General features: G+C 47.4%; 1 protein-coding gene across 1 annotated transcript in view; it reads left to right on the forward strand.

Annotated features, from left to right (window-relative positions):
- The first annotated feature begins 4,493 nt into the window (after positions 1 to 4,493).
- Positions 4,494 to 14,152, forward strand: part of MAP3K14 (mitogen-activated protein kinase kinase kinase 14) — a 46,333-nt gene continuing 36,674 nt past the window's right edge. Inside the window, exon 1 of the mRNA XM_023511224.1 lies at positions 4,494 to 4,617. The gene's annotated coding sequence lies outside the window, so the exon portion shown is untranslated. The remainder of the gene's footprint in view (positions 4,618 to 14,152) is intronic.

A 14,152-nucleotide genomic window follows, 5' to 3' on the forward strand; every position in this document is an offset into this window, starting at 1 on the left:
CCAAGTTATTGTCCCCGTGTCCTCTCCCCTCCCACACCTGTACTGGTCCTGGGCCACGTGCCTTCCTACCCAGCCCTCACACTCTCTGCTCTGCCCTGCAGATGACTGACCCCTGTAAGCTCCCAGGCCAGTGAGAGGCTCTGGCAGGAAACCAGAGGACATAAGGAAAAGAGAATCAGGAATTTGTCCCCATCCCTCTTAGACTTAGGTGGTATCTGCAGAAGCGGTTGTGTGTCTCCTCTATGGTTTCAAGCTCTTCCAAGTGACCCCACCCAGTCCCCTCATCCCAGGGGTAGTAATGGATTCCTGGTTACTTCCCCCACCTTCAGGCTCCTCCACTCTTCCATCTGCAATGTAACCAATTCCCTGCATTCAACTCTATGCTTAAAAATGCAGAGTGGAGTCTACTTCCCAGAATCTGGATCCTACTAGATTCAATACACTCCATCCATCCCCTCATCACCCTTCCCACCCTTGCAATGACTTAAGTCTTCATTTGTAGTTACTTATTCAAGGTCTGCCCACCCACTAAACCAGAAGCTCCTCAAGGGAAGAGACTGGTCTGCAAGTTCTGTCCTTCCGCCCAGAACCTGACACAGGTGCTCTGTGCAGCCCATTTGCAGTTGGCTGCAGGTAAGAACTGAGAGAAGGTCATCTACAATGAGGCACCTACTGGGTGTCCACATCTGAATTCTCAAGTGTAACTTCAGGATCTCAGAGGAATTTGGGGCCTGAGATCTACAGACACTCAGATGATTCACCAGCCACTTTTTCACTGGGCATGGCTGAACACTATAAACTGAGCTGACTAAGGCAGTAGAAACCAGAATACAATTTTCTTTCTTCCAAGGCAAACGGAAAAGGAAAAATGATCCAAGGACCGCATTCTCTCACTGGTACACAGAGTTTACTCACTCTTCATCACACTTCTACAGAACAGACAGACTTGGCTCCTTGAAGCCCAAAGTCTCTCTGCAAAGTCCTGCATGCAGGAGGGCAACAGCTCTGGAGTCCCACCTAGTTTGAATCTTGGGTTTTCTGTTACCCCAAAGTGAGCAAGTTCCTTCTCTCTGAGCCTCAGTTTGTTCATCAATGAAATGGTGATAATACTGCCTACTCTATTAGGTTAAACTCCAGGAGTTCTCAATTGAGAGCAATTTTGCTTCCTTAGGAAAATGTCCAGACATTTTTTTGTTGTGACACTTGGTGGGTCTGTGGGGGATACTACTGATATCTAGTGCACAGAAGCCAGAAATGCTCTTAAACATGCCACAGTTCATAGGACAGCCCCCTCCAACAATGAATTATCTGATCTAAAATGTCTGCACTACCAGGATGAGAAACCTTGGACCAGAGGGAATTTTCAGTGAGGTTATGCACTTGAAGCACTTGGTAGTGTCTGGCTACTTTTTCTAAGTTCTCACAACACAGAAGCTGCTATTCTTTTGGAATAGCACAGCCTTACCCTTCTATTTCCAGACTTGAAATAGATATGATGTGAAAACCTTTGAGTTCTGAGAACCTCACTCAACTGCTCCAGGTGTGAGTCACCCAGTAAATGTCAATTTACAGAGCTGAGGTTGCATATGTGACTCAGAACTAGAAGCCTTCCCAGGTTGTCGTGACTTAGGCTGCATGGAAGTAATTTTGCCCTAAAGCTTTCCTTCCAGGCGGTGCAAGCATTTCAAGACTCACAAACAAGGCCAGGTGCAGTGTGGCTCATGCCTGCAATCCTAGCACTCTGGGAGGCCAAGGCAGTAGATTACCTGAGCTCAGTTCAAGACCAGCCTGAGCAAGAGTGAGATCCCCATCTCTAAATACAGCTGTTGTTGTGACAGGCACCTATAGTCCCAACTACAGGGGAGCCTGAGACAAGAGGATCACTTCAGGCCAAGAAGTTACTGTGAGCTATGATACCATAGCATTCTACCAAGAATGACGAAATGAGACTGTCTCAAAAAAAAAGACAGACACCACGTGCTCACTCCAGGTAGATGTGTTTTTTCTCACCTCACCTCACAAACAGTGGGGTTTGGATAGACCTGAGGAAAGTAGCTGAAACCAAGGGGCCCTGCTTGTCTGAACACCTTCCTTATTAGTGTATAGCCATTTGTTCCTCTCCCACAACCTGACATGACATTCCTTCTCTAGAGCTGCAGCTTTGGATCAACACAATTCACTATTCTCCCATTAATATTATACATATTAGTGTTAATGGATAGATTTAAAGATAGATAATCTTGATAGGGTAGGTGGGGGCATGCAGGGGACCCAGGACTACAGAAGTATCAGGGAAGCCAGGTAAAGTACAGGGGCACTGGGTGTTCTAAAGAAGGAAAGGTGAGGCCGTGCATGGTGGCTTATGCCTATAATCCCGGCACTTTGGGAGGCTTGGGCAGAAGGCTAGCTTGAAGTCAGGAGTTTGAGACCAGCCTAGGCAACATACCAAGACCCCATCTCTACAATAGATTAAAAAATTAACTAGATGTGATGGCAGACACCTACAGTCTCAGCTACTCAAGCAGCTGAAGCAAGAGGTAACGTCTGAGTCTAGGAGTTTGAGGCTGCAGTGAGCTACGATCATGCCACGGCACTCCAGCCTAGGCAACAGAGCAAGACCCTGTTTCTAAAAATAATTTTAAAAATAAAAAATAATAAAAAGCAAAAACTAAAAAGAAGGAATGGTGAAAGAGACAGAAGGCAAAGGCGAGCCAGGGAGTGTGCAGAGCCTGTGCCCACATCTTTCCTGAGAAGTGGCATGCCCAGAGGCAAACAGGTGGTGGGAGAGACAATAAGGGCATCCGAGATCGCTGATACCGACCTGTACTACTGGCCAAGCTCCACCTCTCCCTGAGTCACTGAAATGCAAAACCCTGGAGGTGGAAGGAGCTTTGGAGGCCACCAGTTCAGCTGCTTTTTTGCCCATCTTCCCGCAGATGGCAGATAGGTGGCAGAACCGGGGGTATGCACCAGGGACTGACTCTAAAGCTCAAGCTCTAAGCGAGCCACAACTTCAAAGGATTCAGGGGCCGGACTGATGACGTAAGGTTAAATGGTTGGGTATAAAACAACAGGGGCAGGCGGGGGCTGTAAGAAACAGCAGGCTCTGCTCTAAGGCATTCAAATTCAGATTTAAAAAAAACAGCGCACCCGCCAAACAAAGCATATTTCTGACCTAGGTGAGCGGGTGAGGCCCTCAGGTTGTGAGTTTTCAACCACTGTCTAAATGAATGGTATTCACTATCCCCCAACAAAGATGTTTGTTGGATGCAGATCTCCAGAAAGAGGCTTTGAGCTTCCAGGGACTGTCTGCAAAGCAATCACGAACAGACAGCAGTCTTGGCTCAAACATTCCCAAAGACTCGGTGCTCCTTACTTTTCAATATAGCCCTGGATGGGGCTTGCCCATGCCCACTACTAGAGTCACTTGCCACCTCCACCAAGGACCTCTGATGGAGATAGGGTGGCTAGGAGTACATCATTTATTTTGCAAACTTAAAGTTTGAAATTTTTTATTACAAATAAAATACAAGCTCACTGTGGAAACACTATAAAAATCCAGATGAGCAAAAGTTAACAAAGAAAAATTATCTATACCTTCCCTACTTCCTCACTTCCCGCCCCCATTCAGAAATAAGCAGTGTTGACATTGGCGCAAGTTCAAAACTCCAGGTCCTTTCTTTGCTTTCAGAAAGCTCTCATCTTTCTGGCTCTGTAGCCTGCAAACGCAACAGGGAGCAGCTTCACATACGGCTCGCTCCACGCCACCCTTTCAGCGGCAAGAGGGGTCGCACCATACGCCTGCACGCTTTCTTCTTTAGAACTAGATTTCTACATACGAGTCTACCCTATGAGGGCCCTTGACTCCCCACGCTTCTCTAAGACAGGTATTATAACCTTCTTACCCATCCTCAGGGACTCTACCACGCCAGGCACACAATAAGTGCTTAATAAAAGCGCTTCTAACCCCACCACTTCAGGCGCCACGTCCTAAGAGCAGAAAGGAAGCTGAAAGCAACCAACTAGGGGTAGCGCCTTGCGGTCTCCAAGGTAACCGAAGTCAGAGTCTGGGAATGCCCAAGCATGCGCACAGTCGCCCTTCCTTCCCGTAACCTCAAGAACGCAACCGGTAAAGATTGTCAGAACCCAGTGCGCATGTGTAGTTAGTTACACCACCAGCCCAACCGCCTCCGCCTTCTGTCAGTCCGTCCGCCCAGCTAGCTCTAGCCTAAATATTGTCCGGAAATAGTGCCCATTTCTGGAAACCAGGTCTAGTTAACCAATCGTTGCTAGGGAGCGGGTAGACTGGCCAGCGGGACGGACAGTTTCATTGGGTAATTTGGGGAGGCGGGCGGCGCCCGAGGTCGCGGAGGGGCCAAAGAGAGGAGGCGCGAAGCGAGACAATGTTGCAGCCGCCTGGGGGCGCGTGGCCCGGGGCGGCAGAGAAAGCGATGAAGGGGCGGGGTCTGAGCTGGGGCGGGGTCTGGGCTGAGGCGGGGCCCGGGGCGGGGCGGGGCGACTGTGGGCCGCGAGCTCAGCGATCGGCAGCAGGCGGCAAGAGATCGCTGGCCAGCCGAGCGCGACACTCGCTGGGTTGGGGAGATCGGCACTGGGCCGGTAGGTGACTGGGCGAGACCCAAGGGCTCTGAGTTAGGCGCCGAGGGAACGGCGGGAATGGGTCGCCCCTCAGCCTTCTCTGGGTCGCGGCCTGACCCTCCTCCCCGGGATGGCGGGGATTGGCAGCGCGGCCCGGCGGCCCGGGTTAGACCTGCTCGCGACAGTCTGCCGGTGCGCCCTCGCAGGCGCTGCCAACGCCACGGTCGCACGCCGTGTCCTCCCCGGGCCTCTAAGCCGCGCACCCTCGCCGGCCACACGCTCGCGGGAAGAGCGCACAGAGGCGTCCTGCTTCCCCTTCCCAAACACCCGGTGCCACTGCCAGGCCTGCCCTCTGCTCCACGACCTGGGTGGCACTAGGATGGGGGCTCGCCTGGGCACGGGGTGGAAGGTCTCCTGCAGAAATGTGCCCCGTGAAAAACCATTCAGGCCTTCCCTGGGAAGTTTTCGGGGTCAGACCGCCAGGTGAGCGGCGGGAACTGTGCCAGTCCTTGGTACCCAGCAAGACAGTGCTGGCCGCCCCTAGTCTCTTCCTCCTTCCCCCATACTTCGATCCTATTCTGTAATTCTGTGCGCTCCACTCGGGACTTTATCTGTAGGTTCAGAGCTAATAGTCCCATCTTGGAAGCTCATCGTAGCCGTGACGACTTGCAGCCACCAGGCACTAGACAGACAGAAGCCATTTGTACAGTGCAGAGTTTCCACCTGCCCAGAGGTCTCCTTGGTGCTTGGTCGGTAACTTCAGAAAAGGTATTTCCTTCCTAGTTGAAGTTAAAAAGTTGTTCTCAGCCCTCATGGGAGGACTAGGGTGTGGATGAGTATGCAGAGGAAAGGATGAGTAGAGAAAAGATAACAGAAGTCATTTGTAAATGGCAAAATTACTTTTGTTAACTGAAGACAATGAGCACCAATGACTTGATTAAGTACTTTTAAATCAAGTGAAATTAAATGATGAGAGTGGGACTGTGAAACAAAATAACAGTCTGAAGTTTATTCTAGGTATTGCAGTGGCAGTATTGTAGCCAATGAGGCTTATCTGACGGGCAATTATTGTTAATTGAAGTTTATTCCAGGAAAAATGTTGAAAACCCCTTGACTAGAAACCTGGTCTTTCTGAAAGATTAGGAGATAATATCTTAACATGAGTGGTGTGTTTTTACTTAGTGTCTTAGTACCTGTAACCTCCTTTTTCCTTCAGAGAGCCATGTGATAAGAAAAATTGTCTTGTTTTATAGGTGAGGCACCTGAGACAGGTGAGGGGGGCGTTTGATATCTTGCCTGATGCCTTGTAGGACTAAGGGCAGGTCTTCCCCAGGTTTCTAGATGACCACATTATGGAACTCAGATGCAGAAAGGAGAGAGAAGTGTGTGCGCTTTCAAGTTGAGAGGACACTTAAAAGGTGCTTGTCTTGCTTAGGACTGTTTGGCTTTACTCTTGGTGTATTTTAAGTGATGTCAAAGTCAGTTTCTTTGGAACAATGCCAGACCTCTGTGTCTTTCAGACACCTTTAGGACATCCTCATTTATTTTGAAGGGTGTGGTGAACTTCTCAGAAGATCTCAAAATAAAAGTAACAGTCTCTCTGACTTTAATTTTAGCAATAAGTACCCAGGTATATGTACCAGCACTTTTGTGAAACCAGACAGCAAGAAGCTGCCAAGCTTTAGGTCATCTTCTGTTCTCTGATTATAAGGAGCAGTTCTGAAGAGGGGGTTTTGCCTCTGGTATTGTCTGTTAAGAGTTTGTGGGAGAGGCACCACGGAGACCCTGCCAAAAGAGCCTTCATCTATTAAACAAAAATGTCTGGTTGGGCCGTTTCGCCTCAACAGATGAAGGTCTGGTTCCTCATTTTGGTTCTCCTGTTGAACACTGACTCCTTTGTGATCTGCCTGGAGTGTTTGTAATATCACTTAATGCTGAGAAGATGGCTTGCCCTGATTGGTTGTCCAACCCTAGGCAATTGTTGTGATTTGGGGGAGGTAAACAGTTCCTCCCTGGCTGGGGTCTGGTGAGAAAGCTGCAGAGATGTGAAAGAGGTAAAAGCTTTATCTAGGGTTGTTTTCTTCATTGTTGGCACCCTCTTAAAAGTGTTGTATTACTTTGGCCTGTGAAGTCACTTTTAATTTCCTTTTTTTTTTTTTCCTGTCTCAATGGACAGCATGTGGGCTCTCCTAACAGGCCAGCCCGTCTTGATGAAGAGCTGACAGATTCATGTTGGTTGCTTTGACAGAAGTTCTTTCTGGAAGGAAAGTTCAGAAATCTTCAAACCAAATTCAGTCCTAAATAAAAAGTCTAAGTCAGCTTGATACACAGACAGGCAACATATTTCTACCAATGGCTTCCATCATCTTAGAATTTTTTTTTCCTAGCAAAAGGTTGAAATGCAACTAAAATTTGGCTTTCATGATTAATAAGTCACTACCACAGTTGTGTCTGATGCTTCCTGTTTGCCCCATTTTAGTATTTCAGTTAAACTGGAAACATCTGAGCATTATGGGCACTTTTGATGACACCAGTGTGAAACTGGCAGGGAAGGGGACAATTCCATGTTAGTAGATTTAGGGAGCTCCAAGGATGTCAGCCCCCATGGGCTCCACACACCAAGCTATTTAGTAAGGGAACAGAATGGTACCAGTCATTCTCATGGGTGGGCATTTAAAGAGAGGCACATGTGAAGCTGCTACATTTACTTGGTGATGCTGACTGAAATGTTAAAAGCAGTAACTTAAAAAAGGAAGGCCAGACGTAGGGCAAATTGAGTAGAACATTTCAGTTGAGCTGAGCAGGACTTGAGGTATAGTAGGGCTCTTCATTCTGGGCTTATATGCAGAAAAAATCATTTTTCTTCAGTGGCCTGTGTATTATTCTTTATTTTCTAGTTTAAAGGATTCTCTTCCTTTCTTGCTACTCTACATCACTGAATTCCTTAGCTCCCTAATATAAATCACTTGAAATTACACGGCATCAAGAGTAATTTTGTAGCCAGTGTTCATATTTTCTCACAATACTCCTATGAAGAAAGTCAGGGAGAAAGGTCAGAAAAGTGAAGTCTGGCAAGGAGAAATAAAGTAGATGAGATTACTCAGGAAATCAGTGTCATGTCCAGAGTCTAAACCCACTTTTCTTGACATCTAGTCCACTACTTTTTCTACCAACTCTCTCATTGAAAGGAAAAGGTTTTTTCCCCCCAAACATGTCAATTTTGAGCATAACTAAACCAAGGTAGTAGTTTTATTTAATCTGTTTATTTTTTATAGCAATTAATTATTAATTAACATTGATTGTTAAGGTGAATAGTCTATTATCTGGGCAGGTCTGCTTATGCCCATTTTCCAGGTGCAAAAACTAAGGCAGAAAGGTCAAGTGATTTTTCCAGAGCAATAGAGCAAGTCTATGATGTCTCTATGTCACATGCGGTGGTGGTTTAGGCTGCCAGGTCAGACACACCTGGGTCAGGCAATCTGCCACTGTCTGCCTGTGTCCCCTCAAGCAAATCACTTCACTTCTGTAAGCATCGTGTGTCTCATCTGTAAATGGGATCAGAAATACTCCATGGGCTTTTTGTGTTGAAAATAAGAGGATATGGGAGTTCAGTGGCCAGCACATAGTATGGCACAGAACACAGTGGCTGTGACTGTAACTGTTGTTGTTAGTACTAGTAGTAGTAAGAACAGTAGTATTTGCTCAATACATTGTGACTTAAACTGTTTTCTGTAAGATGATGTCAAGAAGGGTCAGAATGCCTGATAGGATAGTCATTTTCTCAGTAGGACTTCCAGGGGGACATTTCTCTAGTCTAGAAGTTTTAGCTGTCAATCAAGCTCTCCTAAATACTGCCCTCATGGCACTCCAAATGAATCTACAAAGGGTGAGGCTCTGCCCAGAGCTGGGATCCTAAAGCCTGGAGCCTCCCAGGACTCTGAGCCAGAGGCAGACTTACACCTGCCAAGGGGCTCCCTGTGTCCCGAGTATAGTTAAGTAGGATCCTGCATTAACTTTGGAGGTGAGAAAAAGGAAAACACTGCATAGCATGTAAGTCACCAAGGGTTGTTCTTTGTTTCAGGACCAGGGGAGAACATTTGGTTCTGTGTGGTGAGACTCCTACCACCACGTGGCATCCCCAGCTTACCACCCTTTCTCTCTAATAAATATGTCTTTGTCAACTTATCTCCAGTACCGTGTCTGGGGGCCCTGGATCTGCAGTTAGAGGCTTACAGATTTCCCTTTAAATCTCACAAAAAGCTGGGCACTGTGGCACATGGCTATAGTCCCTGCTACTCAGGAGGCCGAGGTGGGAGGATCTCTTGAGACCAGGAGTTTTGAGTACAGCCTGGGCAACATAATAAGACTCTGTCTCTTTAAAAAAGAAAAAGAAAAGAAAAATGTATCTAGAGCAGGAATTCTTTGTGAAAAATAAAATTTAAATAAATAAGTTTTACAAATTAAAAATCTCATAAGAAAAACAAAAATAGTTTCATATCAGCTTTTACATTCTTTTTTCCCCTTTATACAAAACAAAAATATAGGCTCCCACCAGGCTGATGTTCCCTTTAAATAACATTTTGTTTTCTCTTGGGGAAGCTGTCTTGATGGCTGAAAAGTCATTTCTAAAGTGAAGCTAGTTTTTAGAAAAAATAGATCACCGGATGTCAAGCCTCATGTGGAGCTCAGTTCAGATGAAAATGAAACCAGCAGGCCTGGAGCAGCAGCTCTGCACTTGACTTCAGGCCGGAGGTGAGGGGCAGAGTGTGTCTGGACCCTGCTCTATAGCTGGTTGGGCCTCCAGACTGCATTTGATAGGTGCCTTAGTCATTTTCTAAGCAGCTTTGCTTAGGTGAACAGAACACTTTCTCTGGAAGGTGAGTCACCCATGCAGGGGTGTAGGTGACAGGCAATTCATTCCCCTGCACAGTTGCAGAGGAAGTCCTGAGCAGACCTTGTTGAGAGCACTCTGTCAAGATCACCCTTATCCCAGCCCAAGGGCTATGGGAGCAGGGAGCAGGAAGCAAACGGAAGGCTCGTGGGGCCTGCTGACTGCCAGAGATGGACCCCCTGGCTGGGGGAACGTGGATAGGGCACAGAGCCCAGATCAGTAATGTCACTGACTCCCGAGTCCCATCACCTTGAGGGTGGAAAATGGCCCGCTTCCAGTGACAGTCAGCAAAGAAACAGGAGGGGAGCTTTGGCTCTGGGGAGCTGGGAAATCCCTTGGCAGAGAGCAGAGAGATACAAACCCTATTTTAGTGTAAAAGACCTTTTGGGGGACACTTTTCCACCTGCCTTCCTTTTAGGTGCCAGAGTTAGAGGCTCTGAAGAGCTCCAGCTCCAGTGTTTGGAAAGACTAGATTAAACCCTGGATGTCAGGAAGCTTTGGAATTCCAAGCTAAGCCTGCCACCCCCTCAGTCACCTATACTTCTAGGGCCAGTGTTGGACCCAGAAAGACATAGCAGGGGGGAACTCCTCCCCCCAGTCACTATGGCTTCTGCTGACACTTTTCCTACTAAAGCCATTATTAGGTGTCCATGGGTCAGAAACTTTGTTCAGACTCTGTTCTGGACTAATGCAGTTGGTATTGAGCTTGATTGCTGGTGGTTGGGGACATCTATAAGCAGTATCCAGGATTACTCACAAGGTGGGCTTGACTTTGTTAAAGCTGCAGCAGAAGAACTATTTCCCCCTTGTAGCTGATCTTATTTTTTGTCTCCTTCAGGCTCCTCCTGGGCCTTGGCCCCACACCCCATCAATCTATACTAATCAGCAGTCACTTTGGACTGGCATGGCTAAATAATCTTGGACATAGCCTCTCTGTCGAGAAGAGCAATTAGAATTACAGACTGGAAATAATCATTAGCTTCTTTTTTTTTTGGAGACAGAGTCTTGCTCTGTTGCCCTGGGTAGAGTTCAATGGCGTTATCATAACTCATTGCAACCTCCCAAGTAGCCAGACCACAGGTTCCCACCACGACACCCAGCTAATTTTTCTATTTTAGTAGAGACAGTGTCTTGCTCTTGCTCAGGCAGGTCTCAAACTCCTGATCCTCCTGCCTCAGCCTCCTTGAGTGCTAGATTACGGGTGTGAGCCACCCACCTGACCAATCATTAGCTTTTTTTACAGTGAAAAAGTGCAAAAGTAAAAAAGGATGGCCCAAGCCTGGCGTGATGGCTCATGCCTATAATCCTCACACTCTGGGAGGCTGAGGCTGGTGGATAGCTTGAGCTCACGAGTTCAAGACCAGCCTGAGCAAAAGGAAAACGCTGTCTCTATTGAAAAAAAAAAAAATAGAAAAACTGAAGCAAGAGGATCACTTGAGCCCAAGAATTGTAGGTTGCTGTGAGCTAGGACGCCATGGCATTCTTACCCAGGGTAACAGCTTGAGACTCTGTCTCAAAATATATATCTATCTATCTATATCTATATAGATAGATAGATAGTAGCACAAGAAATCCAAGTCAGTTGCCCAAGGCCACATAGCTATATAATGGCAGAACCTGAAATAAAACCCAGGCCCTTCTTTGTTCTCTGCTGCCACTGAACAAATGAACTGCTCCCAGAGCAGGAACTTTTTAAACTAGTTCCTGCCTTTATTGCCTTATCCTGACTCCACTCTCAGCCTTTCTGTAAGCTCCACTAGGCCCGGGAAGGGTGGAACTGGAGCAGCTGCTGCCCTGGGTCTGAGAAAAAGTAAACAGAAAGCTGTTTTTTTGATGCTGTCTTGTACTATGAGGTTTGTGTGATCAAAAGGAGGTCAAAGTTGATAAGAAAATACAATTCTGGGCAGGGTTACCTGGAAGTCTCAAAGGTTGCTTGCACCTCTAGGGCACTTTCCTACCTGGCCAAGCACTATCTCAACCAAAGTGGGCCTTTAGTATCTATTAATGATTGAGTGCCAGGATCCAAACCACTGGGCACAAAGAAGCTCTTCTGCATCTTTGTTTTGTGAAGATGAGGCATGTTGCCCATGGCTTGCAGGTGACCAAAAGAGCAGAGTAGTTGGGGGTCATCCCAGCTGGATCTGTCTGGCTCCTCTCCCAGAAAGTTTCTTCCTTATGAGCAAAGCATGATGTCATATCTGGATGGTGGCCCTCTTTGAGTGCGAAGGACTATTGTAGCCAAGATCCACCACCCACCTTCTGCTGACATTAACTTTTTATTTTACTGGGCCAGAATTGAAAGGAAGATGCTTCTGGTCGATGTTAGGGATAGCTAAGAGGCTTGGGAGGAAAGGGGGACTTAGCCAACTTCAGCCAGCCAGCGATTGCCAGCTTAGATTATGGAGTCCTTTGGCCCAGGGAGTTAATTGGAGGAACTGAGTCTTTGAGCCCAGGTCCAGCAGTCTCAGGTAGCAGATATTGTGCTGTGAGAAGCAGGGACAGTTATACGAAAATAAATGTAAAGGATATGAGTTCTTATGCCACGTCCCTCTAGCATGTATGTACACATCTGAGCCCAGATGGACATTGTTCAGTTCAGGAAGGGTCATTTCCTCAAACAATTAAAAGTAATTGGGTCTCTAGGTCAGCGTTTGGTAACAAGGATATCAGAGGTGGCTCAGCAGCCAGCTTGAGGACACTTTGCTGGGGTACAGTTACAATCTAGCTACCATGCTATGACCCCTTCTGAGGGATGTGGCTCTTTCCTCCCGCAGCTTGCCAGGTGATTGGACCAGCTATGCTCTCAGAGCCTGTGGCATTCATTTGTTCAGGGACACTTGCCAAGTGTATCAGATGGCAAACTGATCACAGTTGAGGCACTCCCCTCAAGGTACTCACTATGGTGGGCAAAAGCTGAGCATGGAAACAGAAATGTTACAGGTCCGCCTCCTGCTGGACTGTGAGCCACAGTTGTGGGAGCTGGAGGGGAGCGAGGAGCCACAACAACCCAGTGGCCTCCGTCTACAGCCTGAGCTAGCACAAACTGTTGGGTACAGGGTGCCTCACAGGGGAGGGGCCCGTTCTGCAGGTGTCTGGGCAGGAACCCCTCAGCGTTTCTCCCATCCTGAGGCTCTGTACCCCTTGGCAGCTTGGAATAGGAACTTGATAGCACTCTGGAAACCTTAGCATTCTTGGGGAAAGGAATGCATTTTCAGAAGTGTAGGCATGGGTTGGTAAAAATGTGCTCACAGTTTAGAGCACAAGCAGACAGTGAATAGCCAGATACTAAAGATGTGACTGACAGTCCCGCCCTTATGGGTGGAGTGAGGAGGTCAGTGACAACACTGGCAAATCCCACCAGCGTGGTCCCAACTAGACGAATCGTAGACAGATGAATCAAGGCCCAATCCTTGCCAATGCTTTTTGGTAACAAGGTTCAGTAGGCCAAGAAGGCCATTCAAGGGTTACAATAGGAAAAGTTCTTGCCTGCCTTGGTCATTGTCACGTCCTGCTGGCCAGCACAGCGCCTGGAAGATGGTGGCCACGGGACAAGTATTTTTTTTGAGTGAAAGTACAAGGCTCAAATCCAGACTTCTCCTATGAGGCCCTGCCGGCCTGAGAGAGGATGAGAGAGCCACAGGCTGTTTCACAGTTCACCCCCCTTTACCAAGGAATCTGTCTGAGATCCTCTGAGAGTGTCCCCTCTCATGCCCCATGCCCCAAGCCTTTTCCCTCCCTTCCCAGGGGAGGGACCCCCCTGCCACTCATGTTCTCAAGCTGGTTACCCAGGCCAGTTTGTCAAAGGGCACATAGGGCAGCATCTGACCCAAGGCCAGAGTCAGGGTTCCCAAGCAAAGGATCTTGCTTCTCTCCATTCCCCCATGCATTGAAAGTCTTCTCTGGAAAGCTGAGTTGTTTGGGTTTCTTGTTTATTCTGAAGTTCCTCAAACTAGTTCCTCAATTTTAGAACCAGTCACTGGTGACTACCATGAACTTGAAGCCTCCTCCCATACTGGGAGCCCGAGCCTATCTTTCTTCATCTTCTCTTGACACAGGTATATCCTGCTTGAAGCCAATCCCACCTGTGAAAACCAGATTTCCAAACCCAGAAAGGAGGCAGGTGGTTGGTATTTCAGCAGGATTGAACATGGCCTAGGGAACTGCTCCTTTCTTAGAATCCAATCCTAAAGGTTAAATAAGGAGAGTTGTTTTTCACAACCAGAATGTTTCGTGTACTGATGACCTCAAGGCTTGGCAAGATCACAAAGTACATTTTGACTCATCAAAGAAACTGGTTGTGTTTGGCATGATTTTAGTGTCAAGGGCAGTTTATGGCATGATAGTCTTTGGAAATTGGTCATTGTTGAGTGGTACACTCAACAGGTTCCACTTAATCAGAATATTCACTTAACACAAAATACCCTAACTTGGAATTTAAGTGACACTTAAAATTTTGTGTGTATAACTTACATTCAAAAACTCCTTGCTGGCTCGGCACCTATAGCTCAACTGGCTAAGGTGCCAGCCACGTACACCTAAGGTGGCGGGTTCGAATCCCCAGCCCGGACCAGCCAAACAACAATGACGGCTGCAACCAAAAAATAGCCAGGCGTTGTGGCGGGCGCCTGAGGTCCCAGCTACTTGGGAGGCGGAGGCAGGAGACTC

Source organism: Otolemur garnettii, unplaced genomic scaffold, assembly GCF_000181295.1.
Source record: "Otolemur garnettii isolate 467f Iridium unplaced genomic scaffold, OtoGar3 scaffold00018, whole genome shotgun sequence".
Taxonomy (NCBI): domain Eukaryota; kingdom Metazoa; phylum Chordata; class Mammalia; order Primates; family Galagidae; genus Otolemur; species Otolemur garnettii.